Source organism: Schistocerca americana, chromosome 10 (genome assembly GCF_021461395.2).
Source record: "Schistocerca americana isolate TAMUIC-IGC-003095 chromosome 10, iqSchAmer2.1, whole genome shotgun sequence".
NCBI classification, from domain to species: domain Eukaryota; kingdom Metazoa; phylum Arthropoda; class Insecta; order Orthoptera; family Acrididae; genus Schistocerca; species Schistocerca americana.
The window spans coordinates 176,525,957-176,552,136 of NC_060128.1; positions in this window are offsets into that span (position 1 = coordinate 176,525,957).

Sequence of the window (26,180 nt, forward strand, 5' to 3'; positions counted from 1 at the left end):
CTTGTGTGAATTCTCTGAAAAGTTAATCATTTGCATATCACAGCATCTTCTTCCTGTCGGTTAAATTTCGCGTCTGTAGCACGTCATCTTCGTGGTGTAGCAATTTTAATTGCCAGTAGTGTAAAACAATTATATGACCATTACATTACTATGCCTGATATATTTATGAAGTTTTCAGGGTAGCGCTTCTGCATGGTAGTTATTACTTTGAGACAAACATAGTGTAGGCAGATACGGTCCAGTGGGAATATACTACTGTAAACCATTTACCTGGTAGTGTGTGGGAGATGTGCTGCTGACGGGGGCTCATTGCACAGAAGGTGACAGGCAATTGCCTTTGCAACACATATAAAGTGGTAGCAACATTTACCAGGACCTGGTGTCTACCAGCAGTTACTCTGGCCGATGGTCACTCAAGTACGCTCCGAACGAAATTCTTGAGAGACCTCTCGTCAGATGTCGTAGTGCTTCACATCATGTGTAGAAGAAAAATATTCTATTCTAGGTACGTAGCGAAATTCAGTGCAACGTCAAATTATCTGCTTCACTCTGCAATATACTTCCACATATACACTCCGCTAGCCACCAACTGGTGTATGGCGGAGGGTACAATTTGTGCCAAAGTCATATCCCCCCCCCCCCCTCTGTTCCATTCGAGGATCGCGTGAGGGAAAAACGATTGTCTGAACGCCTCAGTACGAGCTCTAATTTCCCTTATCTTTGAATGGTGATCATTACGCGATTTGAAAGTTGGTGGTAATAATATACGCTCTACATCCTCGTTGAAGATCGCATTTCGGAATTTAGTGAGCAGCCCCTTCCGTTTAGCGCCCCGTCTATCTGCAAGTGTGTCCCACTTCAAAATTTCTATGAGATTTGTAACGCTCTCGCGATGCCTAAATGTGCCAGTCACGAATCTTGCCGCTCTTCTTTGGACCTTCTCAATTTCTTGAATCAGACCCAACTGGTAAGTGTCCCATACAGACGAACAATACTCTAAGACTGGACGAACTAACGTATTTTAAGCTATTTCCTTTGTTGAAGGACGGCATCGCTTCGGGATACTACCAATAAACCGCTATCTAGAGTTCGCTATACCCGTTACTTGTGTAATCTGATCATTCCATTTGAGATCATTTCGAATAGTCACACCCAAATACTTGACTGATGTTACCGCTTCCAAAGACTGGGCATTTATTTTGTACTCTTACATTAATGGGGATTTCCGCCTTTTTATACGCAGTAGGTTACACTTACTAATATTGAGAGATAACTGCCAGTCATTACACCACGAATTTATTTTCTGCAAATCTTCATTGATTTGTTCACAACTTTCGTGTTGTACTACTTTCCTGTAGACTACAGCATCATCGGCAAACAGCCTAATGCCGCTGTCAAAACTATCAACCAGATCGTCTTTATGTAAAACGTAAAAAGCAGCGGACCTATTACGCTGCCTTGGGGCACACCTAAAGTTACGCTTGTTTCTGTTGAAATCACCCCGTTCAGGACGACATACTGCTCCCTGTCTGTTAGAAAACTTTCTATGCAACCGCATATGTCATCACATAGACGGTAAGCGCGCACTTTCTGGAGCAAGCGACAGTGCGGAACTGAGCCGAACGCCTTTCGAAAGTCGAGAAATATGGCATCAACCTGTGAGTGTTGTTAGGGGTAAAAGGGCAGATATTTTTATTGATATGACTGAAGACAATGTACTGAAAAACGTTACATCAATATTTATTGTGTTTGAAGACTAAAGTGGCATGTTTTTTACGATGGTTAGTATCTCCCAGCTCACGTGACATCTATGCTTGTTTCACCCTGGACAGAAGGTCAGGTGTTGAAGCATAATGGGAAGTATATAGTAGCAGGCGTAGTTCATTCATCGGTGCAGTTACGACTGTGCAGAAAACATCAAGTAGTAAATTATGTGATGTGTTTGTCGGATGAGTTTGGACGCAGAGGAAACACAACGAACACGCTGAAGTGGGTATATATTAAGGTACCAATGATCACAATATCTGCACTTGTACCGCTAATACCGCAAATAGAGATAACCTTTAACCTCCAAGCCAACCAACCACAGAAAAAGGAGCAAAATTGCTTAGATCAACACATGTCCGGAAGTAGATGGTAAGTGTGCGGTAAAGCAATTAGTTCAGGTACATTACATTACACTTTACAGCTTTAAGTCGATTTTCATCCTGAATAACGCAAAGCAATTACACAGAGCTAAATGTGGTGAACGTGACTGGTAGGAAATGTACGTCATCTTGTTTTTAGTCAAACATTTTTGAAATTGTGTGGGCCATATGGTATTGTGCTTTGCCGCCGTGGCGCACACACTCTGTGTAGGTTTCCTCGTTCTGTTATCCCTCAAACGTCCTGGCAGGTCGACCAAATGACCAGGAGGGACGAACTATGTATGAAGCTGTTGGCAGTCCTGACGCCGGCTACGAGCGATTTTCGCTTGCCGTGTTACAAGATAAGTAATTTAGCTAGTAATTAATCGTTTTTGCTGTCTATTCTATAGTATTTACGTGCATTAGTGCCAGATAAGACGTGATAAATTGAAGGTTTCAGTTTTTATTTGCGTCTGAATAAGATAAGCAAAGTTTCGGTTTAGGACAGTTCCGCGTGTAAGCAAACGTTTGTTTACACTCTTAACTGACGTTAAATACGCGGGATTATTAATTGATTCAGTGCACAATATTCAGTATTTGCGACTATTAGTGTCATTTACCCTCGATACATTGAAGGTAGCAGTTTTTATACGTTTTATTAGGTTATTTTTCGCGTGTACGTAAACGTTTGTTTACACTATAAATACGAGGGTTAATCAGTTTAAGTTAGTGTACAGTACTCAGTATTCACGTTTATTAGTGTCATTTAGACTCGATACATTGAAGGTAGCAGTTTTATGCGTTTTGTTAGGAATAGTGATACTGACAGTGAATACTAACCTCACTTGTATACGTTTGACAAGCGCAACCTGCGACCGTTAACATTTAAGCAAACGTAAAATACGTGGTAAATTGGTATTACACTACAATATCAGAGTAAATCAGTGTTACAATACAACTTCTGAGCCCTTCTTACATACCGTTTAGTTAGTAGAAAGCTAAAACTCACCTCACCATCTGCTTAAATTCTTTAGCTTGATGTGGGCTTTAGTGATCGTATACTGTAAGCTCATCGGTTCCCAGCATTTGTAGACTTAGAGAAAGCTTTTGACAATGTTGACTGGAATACTCTCTTTCAAATTCTGAAGGTGGCGGGGGTAAAATACAGGGAGCGAAAGGCTATTTACAATTTGTACAGAAACCAGATGGCAGTTATAAGAGTCGAGGGGCATGAAACGGAAGCAGTGGTTGGGAAGGGAGTGAGACAGGGTTGTAGCCTATCCCCGATGTTATTCAATCTGTATATTGAGCAACCAGTAAAGGAAACAAAAGAAAAATTCGGAGTAAGTATTAAAATCCATGGAGAAGAAATAAAAACTTTGAGGTTCGCCGATGACATTGTAATTCTAACAGAGACAGCAAAGGACTTGGAAGAGCTGTTGAATGGAATGGAAAGTGTCTTGAAAGGAGGATATAAGATGAACATCAACAAAAGCAAAACGAGGATAATGGAATGTAGTCGAATTAAGTCGGGTGATGCTGAGGGAATTAGATTAGGAAATGAGATACTTAAAGTAGTAATGGAGTTTTGCTATTTGGGGAGCAAAATAACTGACGATGGTCGAAGTAGAGAGGATATAAAATGTAGACTGGCAATGGCAAGGAAAGCGTTCCTGAAGAAGAGAAATTTGTTAACATCGAGTATAGATTTAATTGTCAGGAAGTCTTTTCTGAAAGTATTTGTATGGAGTGTCGCCATGTATGAAAGTGAAACATGGACGATAAATAGTTCAGACAAGAAGAGAATAGAAGCTTTCGAAATGTGGTGCTACAGAAGAATGCTGAAGATTAGATGGGTAGATCACGTAACTAATGAGGAGGTATTAAATAGAATTGGGGAGGAGTTTGTGGCACAACTTGACAAGAAGAAGGGACCGGTTGGTAGGACATGTTCTGAGGCATCAAGGATCACAAATTTAGCATTGGAGGACAGCGTGGAGGGTAAAAATCGTAGAGGGAGACCAAGAAATGAATACACAAAGCAGATTCAGAAGTATGTAGGTTGCAGCAAGTACTGGGAGATGAAGAAGCTTGCACAGGATAGAGTAGCATGGAGAGCTGCATCAAACCAGTCTCAGGACTGAAGACCACAACAACAAACAACACATTTAAAGTGCAGTTTTTATAGTTTTATTGGGTCACTTTCGCGTGTACGTAAACGCTTGTTTAAATTACAAATACGAGGGATAATCAGTAGTTGTAGCTTACCATAGGTCACTGTTTAATTCGTTAATAATATTCACTAGATAGCCCCTAGCAGTTTACTACAGGTCACTGTCTTATTCTTTAGTATTCACTAAATAGCCCCTAGCAGGAAAATGAGCTCCAGATCTAGCTTCTACCATAATTTTTTATTTTCATTATTGAGTGTCCTTTCTGCCAACTAGAGTGTAGCTGTTAACCTTGTGTTGCAGTAGGTTTCCTTAAGTTTTTTATAGTAAATGTTATTATCTAGATGGATAGGGACTGTGTCTGTTGTGTGTGGATGCAGGAGGAGTTGGCCACAGTCCAAACGCAGCTGGAAGCTTTGTTGGCCACAGTCAACAAGCTCCAGAGTGCCACCTTGAGCTGCGGTGGGGATGGGGTGCCTGGGGCAGCCTCTACTGTACTAGATGTGCAGGGGGGGGGGGGGGAGATTTCACAGTTCTCTGTCACTGAGCTGACATCAGGTGCCACTGAGCTGGCCGGCCCACTCTCACCCCAGCGTGGGTGGTGGACTGTGTTGAGGTCTCGAGCCTCAAGGCGAAGGCTGGATGGGGGACGCAGGCTCCTCCCAAATCCCATGCACTTTGCTAACAGATTCAGTGTGCTATCTGATGCTGGGGGGAAGGCTGAGCCGGACCAGAATGCACCTTCTGCCAGGATAGTGGCCGCTCCTCCAGCAAGGTTATTGGGAGCTCCAGTGTTAGACGGGTCATGGAGGCCTTCAGAACATAGCGACTAGGGCGGGGAAGAAGTCCAAAATTCACTCGGTGTGCTTGCCGGGGGGGCCTTGTCCGGGATGTGGAAGAAGCTCTTACGGCGGCTATAGAGAGTGTGGGGTTCAGCCAGCTGCAGATTGTTGCGCATGTCAGCATCAGCGATGCCAGTCGTCGGGGTTCCGAGGAAATCCTTGGGCCCTTTCGACGGCTGGCGAAGGTGGCATCTATCTCTCGAGGAGTGGAGGCCAAGCTGACGATCTGCAGCATCGTACCTAGGGTGGACTGGGGTCCTTTGGTTTGGAGTCAAGTGGAGAATCTAAACCAGAGACTACGTCGAAAACTGTTGTAGATTCCTCGACCTACGCAATGGGTTGGAACGTTGTAGGACGCCCGTTGATAGATCAGGGGTGCACTACATGCAGGAAGCAGCTACATGGGTAGCACAGTACTTGTGGCATGCACATGGGGGTTCTTTAGATTAGGTTCCTCCCCACGGGAAACAAACCGTTGGCCTGAAAAATTACCAGTTCATGTCACTAATGTGGGTGTGCCAACTTTAAAAATTATTAGTTCGCCTAAACAGGTCATTCCAAAGGATTTAAATATGCTTAATCTCACGTTAGTAAATTGTCGAAGTCTCTGTAGCAAGATCCCCGAGTTACTCTCCGAAATAAACACTAGCAATGCCAATATTGTACTAGGTACCGAAAGCTGGTTGAAACCAGACATAATAAGCAGTGAAATATTGAACTCGGATTGGACAATGTTTAGGAAGGATAGGACTGATGCCATGGGAGGTGGTGTGTTTATTGCAGTTAAAAACTGTTTAAACGCAGTTGAGATTGATACTGGGTCGGACTGTCAAATAGTCTGGATAAAGCTGTCAATCAGACAAGGATTGACCATTGTGTTGGGATATTTTTATAGACCACCATTATCCGCAACAAACGTCGCAGAACGGTTCAGGGAAAGTCTTGAGTACATGGGAAATAAACATCCAAATTATCCATTAGTTATAGGCGGAGACTTTAATCTCGCATCCATTGACTGGGAAAATTACACGTTTATCACAGGGGGCAGAAGCAAAGACTCGTCTGTAGATATTCTGGAGCGCTCTCAACATAGAACCTTGAGCAATTGGTTAGAAAATCAACTCGAGATGGGAACATATTAGATATCTTGGCGACAAACAGACCTGATCTTTTTGAGGAAGTTAATCTAGAAGATGGTATTAGCGACCACAATGTCGTTGTGGCTTCTTTGTCAGTGGAAGATGCAAAAAAACCAAAGAAACAGCGTAGAGTTTTCTTGTTTGGGAAAGCAAATAAGAGTCATTAATGAATATCTTCATAGTCAGCTCCAAGCATTCACCGCAGGACGAAAAGATATTGAGCATCTTTGGTCGGAATTGAAAGGTATTGTCCACCATGTGCTAGAGAAGTATGTGACTAGCAAAAATATAGGGGAGGAAAAAGATCCACCTTGGTACAACAAACATATTAGGAAGTTGCAGAGAAAGCAGAGAATTTTGCACAATCGTTTTAAACGTAGTCATTGCCCCGCTGACAAACAGAAATTATGCGAAATGAAAGCAGCTGTCAGAAGGGCAATGAGATATTCTTTTAACGAAGTTGAAAGCAATATTTTATCAGCAGATTCTAAAAATAACCCTAAAAAATGTTGGTCGTACGTAAAATCTATGAACGCTACAAATAATTCAATACCTTGTCTTGCTGACAGTACGCGTGATGTAACTGATGATGATAAACAGAAGGCCGAAATTCTAAACATAGCTTTCAGAAACTCGTTTACGGTAGAGGACTGCAGCACCATTACTCCTTTCAATTACCAACAAACGCAAGGAAGGCTGACATAGTGGTTAGTGTATCTGGGATTGTAATACAGTTAAGATCCTTAGACGCCAGGAAGGCATCTGGCCCAGACGGTATCCCCGTAAGATTATATGTTGACTATGCTACAAAAATACTTTTCCATCATCTATCAGAGATTATTGGAACAGCGGAAAGTTCCACGGGACTGGAAGAAGACCCAGGTCATAGCAATCTATAAGAAGGGTAGAAAATCGGATGCACATAATTACCGGAAAATTTCACTGACGTCGATTTATTGTAGAATCATGGAACATATTTTGTGTTCAGACATAATGACCTTTCTAGACTCTGAGAAGCTCATCTGCAGAAACCAGCACGGTTTTAGGAAACAGCGGTCATGCGAGACACAGCTGGCCCTCTTTGTGCACGATATACAACAGGCTCTAGATACTAGCTCCCATATTTCTCGACTTTCGAAAGGCGTTGGACTCAGTTCCGAACTGTCGCTTGCTCCAAGAAGTGCGCGCTGACTGTCTATCCGATGACATATACGGTTGGATAGAAAGTTTTCTAACAGACAGGGAGCAGTATGTCGTCCTGAATGGGGTGACTTCAACAGACACAAGCGTAACTTCAGCTGTGCCCCAGGGCAGTGCAATAGGTCCTCTGCTTTTTACGATTTACATAAACGATCTGGTTGATGGTGTTGACAGCGGCCTTAGACCGTTTGCCGATGATGCTGTAGTCTACATGAAAGTAGTATCACACGAAAGTTGTGAACAAATCAATGAGGATTTGCAGAAAATAAATGTGTGGTGTAATGACTGGCACTTATCTCTCAATATTAGTAAGTGTAACCTACTGCGTATAACAAGGTGAAAATCCCCATTAATGTACGAATTCAAAATAAATGCCCAATCTTTGGAAGTGGTAACATCATTCAAGTATCTGGTGTGACTATTCGAAATGATTTTAAATGGAATGATCAGATTATACCATTAACGGGAAAGGCAAACTCTAGACTGCGGTTTATTGGTAGAGTCCTGAAGCGATGCATTCCTTCAACAGAGGAAATTGGTTACAATACGTTAGTTCGTCCAGTCTTCGAGTATTGTTCGTCTGTATGGGACCCCTACCAGTTGTGTCTGATTCAAGAGATTGAGAAGGTCCAAAGAAGAGCGGCAAGATTCGTGACTGGTACATTTAGCCATCGCGAGAGCGTTAAAAATCTCATAGAAAGTTTGAAGTGGGACACACTCGCAGATAGACGGCGCGCTAAAAAGAATGGGCTACTCAATAAATTCCGAAATCCGATCTTAACCGATCTAGAGCATATATTATTACCACCAACTTTCAAATCGCGCAGTGATCACCATTCAAAGATAAGGGAAATTAGAGCTCATACTCAGGCGTTCAGTCGTTTTTCCCTCGCGGGATCCGCGAGTGGAATAGAGGGGGGGAAATATGACTTTGGCGGGAATAGTGCCCTCCGCTACACACTGCTTGGTGCCTAGTGGAGTATATATGTAGATGTAGATGTAGAACAACCCCGTCAATATAAATTAAACCGATTAACAAGTACTTAACGCTGTTTTTCACTTCTTGGGAATTGTTTGGATAATTGACTCTTCCATTTTGACAATTGTCGCTTAGTTTCGGGATCGTAGCCAAAGACGTCCTTTCGTCATCAGCGAGAACCTTTCAATGAAGTCAGAATGGTCTCGAGGCTGTTGTTTAAGTTGCCTGTCGACTTCCACCCAAGGTTGCGCCTGATCGTTTTGAAACAGTCCCTGCACAGACTCCAGCGCAACCCTTCTCATGATTTTCACTGCTGACAACATCATCGGCCTAGCAGTTGTCGCATTGTAGCTGCCCGGTACGCACGCTTTATTGTAAATGAATCATGTAAACATGGATGCTCCTAGAAGGCGATTTCATGAAGTGTTATTAGTTTTGAAAAAAAAAAAAAAGGTTCAAATGGCTCTGAGCACTATGCGACTCAACTGCTGAGGTCATCATCAGTCGCCTAGAACTTAGAACTAATTAAACCTAACTAACCTAAGGACATCACACACATCCATGCCCGAGGCAGGATTCGAACCTTCGACCGTAGCGGTCACGCGGTTCCAGACTGAAGCGCCTTTAACGGCACGGCCACACCGGCCGGCTATTAGTTTTGAAACTTCTCCTTTGAAGTTAAAGAATGACCGTGCTGGTAAACTTCTACGTTATTTGATTTTCAAACAGTTGAGCAAAAGTGAACGTACTCAGACAGTTCTCTCTTTACTTATTCTGGTCATCAGTAAACTGACACACAATATTTTTTGGCGCAACGCAATCTGACTTTCAATAATATCTACAAAAGAATGGCCCTGAATAACAATAACCTATACCTTTCATGAATCAGTTACCTCACAAGTCTTCGTTACTCGAACTATTGCAATACAGCGAGCGCCAATACTGCCAGCCAAATAAAAGATTCTAGCTACTGAAGGCGCTAACTACTGATAGGCATAATTAGCAAATGAAAGATTTTGATACAGAACAAACAATGTATTTACCTTAATAGTGTTCAAAAGTCATAATATACATATCAGTTCATGACATCCAGTCTTACAAATTTCCTTTTTCTGACGGACACACGTCCAGATCGTCCGCTCTCAAAATTCTGCCATCTGTCTCTCCACATGCACCACTGCTGGCGGCTCACCTCCAACTGCACAACGCTACGCGCTGTTCACATCCAACCGTCCCACACAACACAAGCGAATATTCCAATAATGAGTCCAACCAGCCACAGACTGCACACATCACAGTCAGCGATTTTCATGCAGAGCAGTACGTGGCGTTACCAACATAAAAACCTAAACAGTCTATTTACAGTTTCACTTATCATTTCTACCATAGCATCTGATCGGTGCGCAGGGCAGAGTTTGGTAGCTCTTCAATTTTCGATGTTCGGGTATTGGAGATTTTAATGCGTGATACAGAATGAAACCTCACTGTTATGAATGTGAAAGCTTCTACTTCCTTTTACCACTCTTAACGGTTACATACACACATTTTTTTCTTTGTGCGTTTGTACGAGAAAGTAGCTTTCGTTTTATGTAAGGATCATTTGCCTTGTTGAACAATTAATATTAAAAATCGGTACTTCAATTTTGGTGTTCACGTATTAATATTACAGTGACTAGACTGAGACACCCTGGTCTCGTGACCATTCAGAATTCAAAAAACGGGACGCGTGTGTCTGCCACTTGGTGTTTCATTACAAACTATTTTATATTCCGGGCAACCGCAGCTGTTGAAAGACTCGATGTTACGAAGGCTACAAATCTACTCTGTAGGAATCAGCATGGGTTTCGAAAAAGACGATCGTGTGAAACCCAGCTCGCGCTATTCGTCCATGAGACTCAGAGGGCCATAGACATGGGTTCCCAGGTAGATGCCGTGTTTCTTGACTTCCGCAAGGCGTTTGATACAGTTCCCCACAGTCGTTTAATAAAGAAAGTAAGAGCATATGGACTATCGGACCAATTGAAGAGTTCCTAGATAACAGAACGCAGCATGTCGTTCTCAGTGGAGAAAAGTCTTCGGAAGTGAGAATGATTTCAGATGTGCCGCAGAGGAGTGTCGTAGGACCGTTGCTATTCACAATATACAGGGTGAGTCACTTAACGTTACCGCTGGATATATTTCGTAAACCACATCAAATACTGACGAATCGATTCCACAGACCGAACGTGAGGAGAGGGGCTAGTGTAATTGGTTAATACAAACCATAAAATAATGCACGGAAGTATGTTTTTTAACACAAACCTACGTTTTTTTAAATGGAACTCCGTTAGTTTTGTTAGCACATCTGAACATATAAACAAATACGTAATCAGTGCCGTTTGTTGCATTGTAAAATGTTAATTACATCCGGAGATATTGTAACCTAAAGTTGACGCTTGAGTACCACTCCTCCGCTGTTCGATCGTGTGTATCGGAGAGCACCGAATTATGTATGGATCCAAAGGGAACGCCGATGGACCTTACGTACAGAAGAGACTGGAACAGCACATCACGTCCACATGCTAACACCTTTTTATTGGTCTTTTTCACTGACGCACATGTACATTACCATGAGGGGTGAGCATTGACGCATGGTGCAGGTGCAGGTAATGACAGTTGAATCTCAATGTAGACAAGTGTAATCTGCTGCGAATACATAGAAAGAAAGATCCTTTATCATTTAGCTACAATATAGCAGGTGAGCAACTGGAAGCAGTTAATTCCATAAGTTATCTGGGAGTGGACGTTAGGAGTGATTTAAAATGGAATCACCATATAAAATTAATCGTCGGTAAAGCAGATGCCAGACTGAGATTTATTGGAAGAATCCTAAGGAAATGCAGTCCGAAAACAAGTAGGTTACAGTACACTTGTTCGCCCACTGCTTGAATACTGCTCACCGGTGTGGGATTCGTACCAGATACGGTTGATAGAAGAGATAGAGAAGATCCAACGGAGAGCAGCGCGCTTCGTTACAGGATCATTTTGTAATCGCGAAAGCGTTAGGGAGATGATAGACGCCAGTGGAAGACTCTGCAAGAGAGACGCTCAGTAGCTCGGTACGGGCTTTTGTTGAAGTTTCGAGAACATACCTTCACCGAGTGTTCAAGCAGTATATTGCTCCCTCCTACGTATATCTCGCGAAGAGATCATGAGGATAAAATCAGAGATTAGAGCCCACACAGAGACATACCGACAACCTTCCTTTCCACGAATAATACGAGGCTGGAATAGAAGGGAGAACCGATGGAGGTAGTCAAGGTACCCTCCACCACACACCGTCAGGAGGCTTGCGGAGTATGGGTGTAGATGTAGAACTGCGCCTACAGCTGGTGCAATTGTTGTTTATTAAAACACGACCGGATCGCGGCTTCAAGCCGCATCACCAGGTGAACCTACACGGGAAGAAGCAAAGTACAGTGGCACCACGTTTTGTGGATATTAAAATTAATAAAGGAATGTCTAAAATATACTCGCAACGTTAAAAGGCGTACCCATCGCTCATAGCCAAAATGTACTATTCAGATAATATCGTCTAGGCTATGGCGAACGTAACATAAAAAGAAGTGCTTCCTTCATTCTTTAAAATTTTGCTTGCATCTGCAAAGAAAATTATTTATAATAATGAGCGGACGCTAAATTAAAAAAAAGAGGCCCAATTGGCGACAAAGAATTGTCACTGCTAACATGATTAGTCGCGGCACTGTGCAAATTACAACGTGGAAAGGATCAGGTGGCTGCGTCTTACCGGTGTGACAGCTGGGCAGTTTAGTGCACGGCGAGGCAAAAGCGGCCCCCTCGAATGACACACAGAGAGTAGCTGGCTGACGGAACGGAAGCTATCCATGTGAACAGTGTGACGTCATATACTTGTGACTAGGAGTGCTGGGTCGCTACCTTCACAAGCGAAAATAATACAGCATGACAAGCCTTTCAGAAAAATTTAAAAATACTTCACAAAAAAGAAAAAAGTCATATTGTGAATATATTAAAGGAAGTGGAAATGTTTACACATAAAAAAATGCACAGTTGATGTTGAATAACCAATTGGAACTAAATCACCATAGCATTGTGATTGTTTGTATGATTAGGTGCTAGTATGTAATAAAATTGTGTACCGTTCTCGCTTGTAAAGGTGACACAGGGCTCATATTCATAAGTGCGTGACGTCACGCTGTCCATATCGAGGCCCACGAGAAAGACAGGTCGCGGCGCGTACGCCACGAAGGCAGTCCTGAACTCGCTCGCTCGCTCACATCAGCAGATAAACTAGGTTTCTATACCTGTTAACTCGTGACCTGGCGCGTCAGTACAAACGAAAACTGAATGCTCTACTGGAATCCGCTATTATGGAATCTCACTGTTGTCAGTCCTATAATGATGGGAAGTCCATGGGGCTCCTTATAATTTGTTACGGCTGCACTGGCGTACAATAAAATGAAATCATTCTAAAATGATTATCAGTTGCATAAGGCACCACTTCCAGTATGTAACGAGTACTGTTAAGCAGAAGAGACTAAGTGCTATAAACAAGCCGCCATACCATTTATATCGAGTATTGATCTTAAATTAACTTTTGCTGTAGTACTGTTAATCAGTAAGACTTCGTAATAGCAGATTCCAGTGGTAGATGCAATTTTCGTTAGCACTTACACACCCAGCTGCTAGTTAACAGGTTTAGAAACGTAGTTTGTGTGCTGATTCGAGCGAGCGAGCGAGCGAGTTCAGGACTACCTTCGTGACGTACGTGCCGCGGCCTGTCTTTCTCGTGGGCCTCGGTCAATATCGGTAGCTTCCGTTCCGCCAGCCAGCTAGTCTCTCTCCGTGTTTGGTGCGGGTTGCTTTTGCCTCGTCCTGCACCGCGCTGCCCTGCTGTTCACACTGGTAAAGACACTGCCACCCTGTACTTTCCACATGATAATTTGCATGTGCCGCGACTAATCATGCTAGCAGTCACAATTCCTCATCCCTAAACGAAAGGTAAAAAGACGTACTCCGTTCTTTAAAATTTTGACTGCTTCTAAAATGATATATATGTATATATTGCTGCTAAAATGAAATATATATATATATATATATATATATATATATATATATATATATATATATATACAGGGAGCGAAAGGCTATTTACAATTTGTACAGAAACCAGATGGCAGTTATAAGAGTCGAGGGACATGAAAGGGAAGCAGTGGTTGGGAAGGGAGTAAGACAGCGTTGTAGCCTCTCCCCGATGTTGTTCAATCTGTATATTGAGCAAGCAGTAAAGGAAACAAAAGAAAAATTCGGAGTAGGTATTAAAATTCATGGAGAAGAAATAAAAACTATGAGGTTCGCCGATGACATTGTAATTCTGTCAGAGACAGCAAAGGACTTGGAAGAACAGTTGAATGGAATGGAAAGTGTCTTGAAAGGGGGATATAAGATGAACATCAACAAAAGCAAAACAAGGATAATGGAATGTAGTCTAATTAAGTCGGGTGATGCTGAGGGAATTAGATTAGGAAATGAGGCACTTAAAGTAGTAAAGGAGTTTTGCTGTTCGGGGAGCAAAATAACTGATGATGGTCGAAGTAGAGAGGATATAAAATGTAGACTGGCAATGGCAAGGAAAGCGTTTCTGAAGAAGAGAAATTTGTTAACATCCAGTATTGATTTAAGTGTCAGGAAGTCATTTCTGAAAGTATTCGTATGGAGTGTAGCCATGTATGGAAGTGAAACATGGACGATAAATAGTTTGGACAAGAAGAGAATAGAAGCTTTCGAAATGTGGTGCTACAGAAGAATGCTGAAGATTAGATGGGTAGATCACATAACTAATGAGGAAGTATTGAATAGGATTGGGGAGAAGAGAAGTTTGTGGCACAACTTGACCAGAAGAAGGGATCGGTTGGTAGGACATGTTCGGAGGCATCAAGGGATCACCAATTTAGTATTGGAGGGCAGCGTGGAGGGTAAAAATCGTAGAGGGAGACCAAGAGATGAATACACTAAGCAGATTCAGAAGGATGTAGGTTGCAGTAGGTACTGGGAGATGAAAAAGCTTGCACAGGATAGAGTAGCATGGAGAGCTGCATCAAACCAGTCTCAGGACTGAAGACCACAACAACAACAACATATATATATTTCATTTTAGAAGCAGTCAAAATTTTAAAGAACGGAGTACGTTCGCCACAGTGTTGACGACATTCTTTGGACGGTAAATTTTAATTAGGAACGATGGGTATGCCTATAATCTTTTAACTTTGTGAGTACATTTTAGACATTTCTTCATTAACTTTAATATCCACAAAATGTGGTGGCACTGTACTTTGGTTTTTACCGTGTGGGTTCACATGATGATGCGGCTTAAAGCCGGCCGTGTTTTAATAAACAACAGTATTAGCAGCTCTAAGCGGAGTTCTTCCTAACATCACTCCGTGTTTTGTTCGCGCTCGTGCAGACGGGGCAGTAGTGCTCACCCTATGAGCTGCTGGAAGCGGTCCTGCGGGCTGAGCGTGAGCGCCGTGTGGAAGGCGCCCAGCGTCGACGCGAAGTCCTTGGGGCTCTCCGGCTGGAAGCCGCCGAAACCGTCGAAGCCGCCCCCGCCTCCCACAAAACCGCCGTCAACTGAAAAAAAAAAAAGAACCGCAGTGTGCTGTAAACGACACTGGGTGAATTAGAGATTAACGTGATGCTGTCGCTGGGCCGAAGGTGGGTGTCTACAGAGTACTTTACTAGGCATGGTCCTGTTGGAGGTGTATGCCATTGCCTTCCTCCCCCCCCTCCTCCCCCCTTTGAACTGACTTGCACAGGCAGCTGTTTGGGGACATACAGTTCATCGTGGGCTCCGAAACACTGTGCCACCGGCCTTTTTCTTTGTCAAAGGTGATACCAGCGAAGAGTGACAAGTAAAAGCCCTGGGACTGACCGGGAATATAGTTTTTTTATTCTCAGTATTTTACAATTTATTTCTTTACCACAATAAGCAGCCTCAAATGGAGATCGGATATTTGGTTGCTAGCCTACCTTGGGGCAGATATAGAATCAGATCACGATTTAGTTAAGTCAAGCTGAGAGTACCCAGTGTTGCCCGGCTATTTATTCTACTAGTCCATTCCCTCCTTCCACACCTCTTTGTCCATCTACTCCTCCCACCATCTCCTCTTGCCCTCCCTTTTATCCATACCCCTCCCTCTCTCTCTGTCCATATCCTCCCCTCTTCTCTTTGTCCATTCCATCTCTTCTTTCTCTTCCTACCTTCTTCTCACCTCTCGCTATGCATCTCCTCCTCTGTCCCTCTCCGTCCATCTCTTCCCCTTTCCTTTGTTGTCCATCTTCTCCTCTTCCTCTCCCTCTCTCTAACTCCTCTGCCTTTCTCTGTCCATTTCCCCTCCCATTGTCTCTTCCCATCTTCCCCCATATCTATCTCCTCCTCCCCCTTTCTCTCCATTTCTTTCTCTGACCTTCCCTTTACATGTTAACACCCATATCCCAAGAGCAGACTGCTATCCTGATAGTAAGTAACATGAGTACCAGGTGAAAATTGTGAAATCGATAAGGAGCTTTTTACCTGTTTACTATCAAAAACAGTCTTCATCACAATTTATTTATTACGGTGAGGGGTTTCGACCACTACTGTGGTCATCTTCAGACCTACAAGTCGTATACAAAGCTTTAATTAGAGGGCTACATACATTAAAGAAAATACAAAAAGTTATAAAGCTATAAAACGATGAATTACCAATGAGTAAGGACCTCCTTCTACTGGAGAATCACTACTGGAGAAACCAGTGCTCGTAGTGTATATAATGAAAGCTCCACCCACTTCTGATGGAATGATGTCATTACTAACCAATGGGTTATAGGTCGAATAACAATGTAAAATTTCTTAGTTAAAAGAACATTGTCATGAAAGGAAAATAAACACACACTAAACTTAGCTTATTTAACAATAGTACATCGTCTGACGCGACAGTCTTTGCCATTTCACTTTCGCAACAACTTCGTTAGAAAGAAGCCTGCTGCCACGTCTTTGGAACGGCGTCCGACTTCACCGTGGCAACCAGTGGTTCCAAATGGTTCACTAACAGGCCTTGAGAGGGCAACCCATGTACTGTCAAAACGAAGTTCATTTATTCTACATGTTTAAATATTTTTAACGTTTTTTAATTGACAATAGCTGTTAAATAAGCGAAGTTTAGTGTGTGTTTATTTTCCTTTCTTGACAATGTTCTTTTAACTAAGAAATTTTACATTGTTATTGGACCTATAACCCATTGGTTAATAATGACATAATTCCGTCAGAAGTGGGCGGAGTTTCCATTATATATAGTAAGACGTGCACTGGTTTCTCCAGTAGTGATTTACCGCCAGAAGGAGGTTCTTACTCGTTGGTAATTCATCGTTTTATATCTTTATAACTTTATGTATTTTCTTTAAATCTGTAGCCCTCTAATTAAAGCTTTGTATACCACTTGTAGGTCTGAAGATGACCACACTAGTGGTCGAAACCGGTCACTGTAATAAATAAATTGTGATCAAGACTGCTTTTGACAGTGAATATTTGCAACACTTCGATCGCTGTTCACTCCCACAATGTATTCAGAAGTAATTTTTACGTGTTGCTTTGCCCGCATACGCACATGCCAAATATATTTCACACACATTTGTACACGTGTTTTACCTGTACCTATAGCGAATTTCACCCTCCTGTTTCGTTTCCACGCGGCTCAGTGTATACGACGTCATATTTCTTGAGCTATGACTTGTACAACGACATATTTCTGCAAGAACATCCAGTGATATATGTGGACACTACCTGCGAATACACAGTAACGAAGTAATAAATTAAAAGCCTGCCCGGTTGGCCGTGCGGTCTAACGGACGGCTTTCCGGGAGGGAAGGAGCGCCTGGTCCCCGGCACGAATCCGACCGGCGGATTTGTGTCGGGGTCCGGTGAACCGGCCAGTCTGTGGATGGTTTTTAGGCCGTTATGCCTCGGCGAATGCGGGCTGGTACCCCTTATTCCGCCTCAGTTACACTATGTCGGCGATTGCTGCGCAAACAAGTTCTCCACGTATGCGTACACCACCGTTACTCTACCACGCAAACATAGGGGTTACACTCGTCTGGTGCGAGACCGGGGGCCGAACCGCACAAAAACCCTGGGTTCGGTGTGGGGCGGCGGAGGGGTGAAGTGGACTGCGATAGTCGTCGTGGGGTTGTGAACCCCTGCGGCTGCGGCAGCGGCAGGGACGGAGCCTCTCCGTCGTCTCTAGGTCCCCGGTTCACATCATCATCATCATCAGTCAATTCAGTCATTAGATGATGTGGCCTCTTCGAGTCATGGATTCAGGTAGGCTTTCAGAAGTCTTCTCCAAGTGGGACGGTCTTGGGCAGTTCTCTGCCAGGTGTCACCAGCGATCTTCTTGATGTCGTTGTCCCATCTGTCTGGTGGTCTTCCTCTAGGCCTCCGGTGCTCTCTCGGACTCCACTCCAGTACCAGCAAGGTCCATCTGTTGTCTTTTCTTCTTGCGACGTGGCCAGCCCACTGCCATTTCAAGGAACCTACTCTCTGTAAGATGTCATTAACCTTCGTCACAGACCGGATGTCATCTGCCCTTTTCCTGTCCTTTCTTGTATAGCCCAGCATTGATCTCTCCATGGCTCTCTGTGCTGTCCTAAGTTTCCCTTTCAGTGTCCATGTCTCGCAGCCATACGTCATCACAGGAAGAATGCATTGATCAAATACTGCTTTCTTCAAATCTACTGGCATTTTTGATCTGAATACTTTTGAATTCTTCCCAAATGCTTGCCAGCCAAGCTTGATGCGTCGATAGATTTCCGGCCTTATGTCTCCCATCATATTTACTGACCTAGTAGACTGTCCTTGACTTTCGTATCTCCAGCTGGGACCCATTTGTTGGATATTACTTTTGTTTTGGAAAGGTTCATGTTCAAGCCAACCAGCTGACATTCCGATGCAAGATCTGTAACTAAGTTTTGGAGCTCTGCGAAGTCTTTGGCCAGTAAGGCAATATCATCAGCAAATCTCAAGTTGGTAAGCCTTCTTCCATTAATTCTAATTCCCTTACCTTCCCAGCTCAGCTTTGACATAGCCATTTCCAATACAGCAGAGAACAGTTTTGGGGAGATGGGATCGCCTTGCTTGACACCTCACATACATTACAATAAATTAAAAGGTCATCCCTGATGCGGCAGTTTTACCTTATGAACAGTGAAAGTGTAGTAAGCTTTAAAATTATTTGTAAACTCTGTTGCAAGCTACTCATTCTCAAACAGACATAATCCGGCTATTTTCGCGTCTTGAACAACCCTTCTTTTTCAACTCCAACCCCATCCTATAGAGAGATATTTGTTTATTACCCCCACAGTAATTCTTTCCGTACCGTAAGTGATATGTGTGCCAAGTTTGTTTGGGTATTGGAGTACTAAGGGTTGAAGATGTGCATTTGAAGTCCTCTAAGGCTGTAGATACTGGGATAATGAATGCCACAGTAGGTACTTCAGATGAACAGGAATGACTAGAAAGGGCAGTGCAGTTACAAGGAAGGTAAGGTAAGGAAGGTAAGAAACCTTGGGTAAGAGAAAAAAATACTTGAGTTGATCAACGAAAGAAGGAAGTAAAAATATGTTTAGGAAAATTCAGCAGTACAGAAATATATCTCACTCAGGAATGAAATAAACACGAAGCGCTGGGAAGCCACAACGAAATGGCCACACGAGAAATGCGAAGAAATGTAAAGAGAAATGATTATCGGAAGGACTACCTCACCACATAGGACATCCAAGACAACCTTCGGTGTAATTAAAATCAACGGAGCCAAATTAAGGGTACAATGGACATACCAACCAGAGGAGAGTGTAGGTAGGTGGAAAGAGTACATTGACGGCCTCTATGAAGCGGAAAGACTTGTCTCATGACGTGACAGAGGAAGAAATTGGAGGAAATTAGGAAGTCATAGCGGATCCGGTATAGGAATCAGAATTAAACAGGGAGTTGCGATGAAATAAGGGAGAATGTGTGGATGACATTCCTTTGGAATGTTCTAAATCGATGGTTGAAGTCGGAGCCACAGGAATAGTCACGCTGAGGTGTCGAATCTAAGAGGCTGGACGCACAGCATGAAACTTTCGGGTGGTTACCATGCAAACAATTCCGAAGGTAGCAAGGGCAGATGAGTGCGAGAACTCGCGTACAATCAGCTTAACAGCTCATGCATCCAAGCTGCTGACAATAATAATGTACAGAAGAATGGGAAACAAATTCGAGGATCTCTTAGGTCACGATAAGTTTGGATTTAGGTAAGGTAGAGGCACCAGGGAGTAGCTCCGACATTGCATTTGATAATGAAAGCAAGTCTGTAGAAAATTCCTGCACGTTAGTAGAATTCGTCAACGGAGAGAAAGCGTTCGAGAACGTAAACTGGTGCAAGATGTTCGAAATTCTGAAAAAAACGGGAGAAATTACGGGGAAAGTCTGGCGTTATAGAAAATGTACAACAGCCAAGAGGGAACAAGAAGAGTGGAAGACTGAGCAACAAGTGCTCGGAATAAAAAGTTTGTACGTTGGTCGCCATTTCTCCCTTACTGTTCAACCTCTACACCGAAGGAGCAGTGACGGACATAAATGATGGATTCAGGTTTTAGTTAAAATTCAGGGTAAAGAATATCAATGATAAAATTCGCGGATGACGTCGTTATCCTCAGTGAAAGCGAAAAATAATTAGGAAGTACTGAACTGATTTAACCGTCAACGGGCACAGAATACGTATTGAGAATTGGCAGAAATGAGATTAGTGAGAAACTTACAATCAGAATTGAGGAACACGAAGCAGATGAAGTTAAGGAATTCTGCTACCTTGGAAGCAGAATAACAGAAGACGGACGAAGCAAGGAGAACATAGGAACCACACTACCACAAACAAAGACAGCATTCCCTGCCAAGAGAAGTCTGATGGTATCAAACTTAGGCCTAAATTTAAGGCATACATTTCTGGGAATGTAAGTTTGGAACAGAGCATCGTTTGGTAGTGAGTCATGGACCGTGGGAAAACCGAAAAATCGAAGCGTTTGAGGTAGGATGCTGCAGAAGGATACTGAAAATTAGGTGAACTGACAAGGTAAGGAATGAGGAGGTTCCGCGCAGAATCGGAGAGAAAAGGAATATGTGGAAAACACTGACAAAACCAAGGGACAAGATGAAATGACATGTATTAGACATCAGTGAATAACGTCCAAGGTACTAGAGGGAACGCTAAAGGGTAGTAATTGTAAGGGAAGATAGAATCTGGAATACATCGAACAAAGATTTGCGGACGTAGAATGTGAGAGTTATCTTGGGATGACGCATCAAATCATACTTTCCCGAGCGAGGTGGCGCAGTGGTTAAGCACACTGGACTCGCACTCGGGAGGACGACGGTTCAAAACCGCGTGCGGTCATAATGATTTAGGTTTTCCGTGATTTCCCTACATCGCTTCAGGCAAATGCTGACATGGTTCCTTCGGAAGGGCACGGCCGACTTCCTTCCCTATCCTATCGTAATCCGATGGGTGGTCCTCTCCCGCAAATCAACCAACCAACAAACAAACCAACCAACCGTACATTCCCTGCCCAGAGCTTTATCACTTACCATATCTAGTGTTCCCCCAACCGGTAGCGCACACAACAACCGTGCTAGGGCTGAGGTCCTTGTACCGTTAGACACTACCCACAGGTATACAAGTCAGGACAAATAACGGCTTACTTTACTATCGGCTACTGCCTGCCTTAATTTGAGGAAGAAATTTTTGAGGATGTACGTCTGGAGTACAGCATTGTATGGTAGTGAAACATGGACTTTGGGAACACCAGAACAGAAGAGAATCGAAGCATTTGAGATGTGGTGCTATAGACGAATGTTGAAAATTAGGTGGACTGATAAGGTAAGGAATGAGGAGGTTCTACGCAGAATCGGAGAGGAAAGGAATATGTGGAAAACACTGATAAGGAGAAGGGACAGGATGATAGGACATCTGCTAAGACATGAGGGAATGACTTCCATGGTACTAGAGGGAGCTGTAGAGGGCAAAAACTGCAGAGGAAGACAGAGATTGGAATACGTCAAGCAAATAATTGAGGACGTAGGTTGAAAGTGCTACTCTGAGACGAAGAGGTTAGCGCAGGAAAGGAATTCGTGGCGGGCCGCATCAAACCAGTCAGCAGACTGATGACAAAAAAAAACTGCCTGCCGGCCGCGGTGGCCGAGCGGTTCTAGGCGCTTCAGTCTGGAACCGCGCGACGGCTACGGTCGCAGGTTCGAATCCTGCCTTGGGCATGGATGTGTGTGAAGTCCTTGGGTTAGTTAGGTTTAATTAGTTCTAAGTTCTAAGGGACTGATGACCACAGACGTTAAGTCCCATTGTGCACAGAGACATTTGGACCAATTTCTGTCTTACTCTGTAGTTTTTCCCCTCTACAGCTCCTTACACTATCATGAAAGTCATTCCCTGATGTCTTAACAGGTGTTCTATCATCCTGTCACTTGTCCTTGTCAGTGTTTTCCACCTATTCGTTTACGCTTCTGTGCAGAACCTCCTCGTTCCTTATCAGTCCATCTAATTATCAACATTAAACTGTAGCACCACATTTCAAATGCTTCGATTCTCTTCTGTTCCGGTTTCCCCACAGTCCATATTCCACCTCCACCTCAGATGTTAAGTGCCATAGTGGTGAGAGCCATTTGAACCATTTACTACTGCCTGTATCGATGACAAATGGAATGGGCACTTCGCAGAATGTCCTCAGAGATGTTTTTCTATACAGACTCTCTAAAAATAATTTTACTGAAATTGGAAATGTCGTGTGACTGGGGCCTCCTGTCGGGTAGACCTGTCGCCTGGTGCAAGTCTTTTGAACTGACGTCACCTCGGCGACTTGCGTGTCGGTGGGGACGAGATATTGGTAATAAAGACAACACAGCACCCTGTCCTTGAACGGAGAAACTCTGCGACCCAGCCGGGAATCGAACCGGGGCCCCTTGGCATAGCAGTCCGTCGCGCTGACCGCTTAGCTATCGGAGGGGATAATAATGTTACAAAATTTGGGTTTCTTACAGCAAAACAAGGAAAAAAGGTGATATAGACATATCTCAGAAAGTCCTTCGTTTTCTAGCTGTTAAAGAAAATTTACAGTTTATGTAGTCGAATTAAATCGGGTGATGCTGAGGGAATTAGATTAGGAAATGAGACGCTTAAAGTAGTAAAGGAGTTTTGCTATTTGGGGAGCAAAATAATTGACGATGGTCGAAGTAGAGAGGATATAAAATGTAAACTGGCAATGGGAAGGAAAGCGTTCCTGAAGAAGAGAAATTTGTTAACATCGAGTATAGATTTAAGTGTCAGGAAGTCGTTTTTGAAAGTATCTGTATGGAGTGTAGCCATGTATGGAAGTGAAACGTGGACGATAAATAGTTTGGACAAGAAGAGAATAGAAGCTTTCGAAATGTGGTGCTACAGAAGAATGCTGAAGATTAGATGGGTAGATCACATAATTAATGGGGAGGTATTGAATACAATTGGGGAGAAGAGTTTGTGGCACAACTTGACAAGGACATGTTCTGGGACATCGAGGGATCACCAATTTAGTATTGGAGGGCAGCGTGGAGGGTAAAAATCGTAGAGGCAGACCAAGAGGTGAATACACTAAGCAGATTCAGAAGGATGTAGGTTGCAGTAGGTACTGGGAGATGAAGCTTGCACAGTATAGAGTAGCATGGAGAGCTGCATCAAACCAGTCTCAGGACTGAAGACCGCAACAACAATATATCAGAAAGGTCAGAACAACAACAGATGGTCGCCAAGCGTGGCGTTTCACTCCATAACAGGACTCTTACTGTAGAAATGTTGGAACACGTGAGGCAGTACTGACCCTACGAATTATCTTAGAAAATAGATTAAGGAAAGGCAAAACTACATTTCTAGCATTTGTAGACTTAGAGAAAGCTTTTGACAATGTTGACTGGAATACGCTCCTTCAAATTCTGAAGGTGGCAGGGGTAAAATATAGGGAGCGAAAGGCTATTTACAATTTGTACAGAAAGCAGATGGCAGTTATAAGAGTCGAGGGACATGAAGGGGAAGCAGTGGTTGGGAAGGGAGTGAGACAGGGTTGCAGTCTCTTCCCGATGTTATTCAATCTGTATATTGAGCAAGCAGTGAAGGAAACAAAAGAAAAATTCGGAATAGGTATTAAAATCCATGGAGAAGAAATAAAAACTTTGAGGTTCGCCGATGACATTGTAATTCTGTCAGAGACAGCAAAGAACTTGGAAGAGCAGTTGAACGGAATGGACAGTGTCTTGAAAGGGGGATATAAGATGAACATCAACAATTGCAAAAGGAGGATAATGGAATGTAGTCAAATTAAATCGGGTGATGCTGAGGGGATTAGATTAGGAAATGAGACACTTAAAGTAGTAAAGGAGTTTTGCTATTTGGGGAGCAAAATAACTGATGATGGTCGAAGTAGAGAGGATATAAAATGTAGACTGGCAATGGCAAGGAAATCGTTTCTGAAGAAGAGAAATTTGTTAACATCGAGTATAGATTTAAGTGTCAGGAAGTCGTTTCTGAAAGTATTTGTATGGAGTGTAGCCATGTATGGAAGTGAAACATGGACGATAACCAGTTTGGACAGGAAGAGAATAGAAGCTTTCGAAATGTGGTGCTACAGAAGAATGCTGAAGATTTTATGGGTAGATCACATAACTAATGAGGGGGTATTGAATAGAATTGGGGAGAAGAGGAGTTTGTGGCACAACTTGACAAGAAGAAGGGACCGGTTCGTAGGACATGTTCTGAGGCACCAAGGGATTACAAATTTAGCGTTGGAGGGCAGCGTGCAGGGTAAAAATCGTAGAGGGAGACCAAGAGATGGATACACTTTCATCCCTGAAGTCCGCACCTGACCATTGGCACTGTGCACAGCTTTGTAGGGTCTGAAGGATACCATTTTCTTCGTGCCGACAGGAGAATGCGAATCCGTCGTCTTCCAGGACGATATCTCCTTGACCCCTGTACTGCAAGACGGAGAAAAATTGCTGGCGGGTCCATTATGCTCTGGGTAACATTCACGTGACCATCCGTGGGTCCTGTGGAGCTCGTGCAAGACACCATGACGGCCAAGGAGTATGGCACTTTGGGTGCAGACCATGTACAGCCCTTCATGATGATCATGATTCCCAACAGCAGTGGCATTTTTCAGGAAGTCAATACGCCATGTCATTAGGCAGGAGTGTGATGGAGTGGTTTGAGAAATAGAGTGGCGAGTTCCGATTGATGTGCTGTCCACCACCCCAACATCTCGCCAGATCTGAATCCGATCGAACACACCTCATCGCGCGCCTTCCCGAAAGTTACGGGAATTAGGCGACTTGTGTGGTGGTGCCAACTCCCTCCAGCGGACTAACACGGCCTCACTGCTTCGATGCCGTAGCTCGTCGGCTCTGTTATCCGTGCCAGAGGTGGACATACAGGCTATTAGGTAGGTGGTCTTAATGTTCTGGCTTATCAGAGTAGACTCAATAGATAACGCACGATGTCGTAGCTCAAACAACACCACAGTTTCCTTTCCACCGACACTGGAGGCTTGATCGAAAGTGTCACCCCCTCCCGTTACCAACTACACTGGGTTACCTCCGTACCAGTGTGACAAGCACAAATTCTTAGAATGACGCTTCTACACTCTTTGTTTTTCTGCGTTGAATACTCACAGTAAGGAGCCTGTGCGGCACATGCGCAGATCGACGTCAGCAGCAACGTCGCGGTGGCCGCCATCTTCTTTCCGCACCTGCAACAAAAAAAATGCGGAAATGACGTTTATGCGTGCAAAAGTTGCATTCAGTAATGGAGTTTAAGGGCGTTTTCCAGCCTCGCAGCCTAATTTTATGTCCGCGTCTCAGTCCGTAAAATCAGAACCCTTGCAACTTATCCCCTTTGTTGTCCATGTGCCTATCTGTCAGTCCGACCGTTAAGAACCCTTTTTCTCAAGAACGGGTAGACGTGTCGACCTGAAAATTGTGTCACGTACTGAGGTCTGCTGTCCGTTTGCGGTGTGAAAGACTGAAGCTTCTACGAGGGTGAGTCAAATGAAAACCTTAAATTTGTAATAAGAAATCGAAATTTCGCTCCGTTATCCTGTAAGTTGGTAAGCGTGCTACAAACAGCGTGCAGAATGGCCTGTAGGTGGCAGCATAGTGCAGATGCACACATACCGCCCCACTTGCGACTTGCACCAGAGAAGAACAGCGTTCTGTTATTCGGTTTTGCGTGGTAAAGGTGTGAAACCTATTGAAATTCATCGACGAATGAAGGTTCAGTACGGTGATGCATGTTTGTCACAGCAGCAAGTCTGCGAATGGAGTAGGAATTTCGCAAATGGTGTGAATTCAGTGGAAGATGCTCCTCGTCCAGGTCAGGCACAACGAGTTGTGACTCCACAGAACATTGCAGCAGTTGAAGCCATAGTGAAGGAAAACCGCCGAATGACACTGAATGACATTGCAGCATGTTTACACATTAGTCATGTGTCAGCACACCACATTGTGCATGATGTACTCCAGTTTCACAAAGTGTGTGCAAGATGGGTGCCACGGCAGCTGACTCCTGAAATGAGAGAACGACGTGTTGATGCTTGTGAAG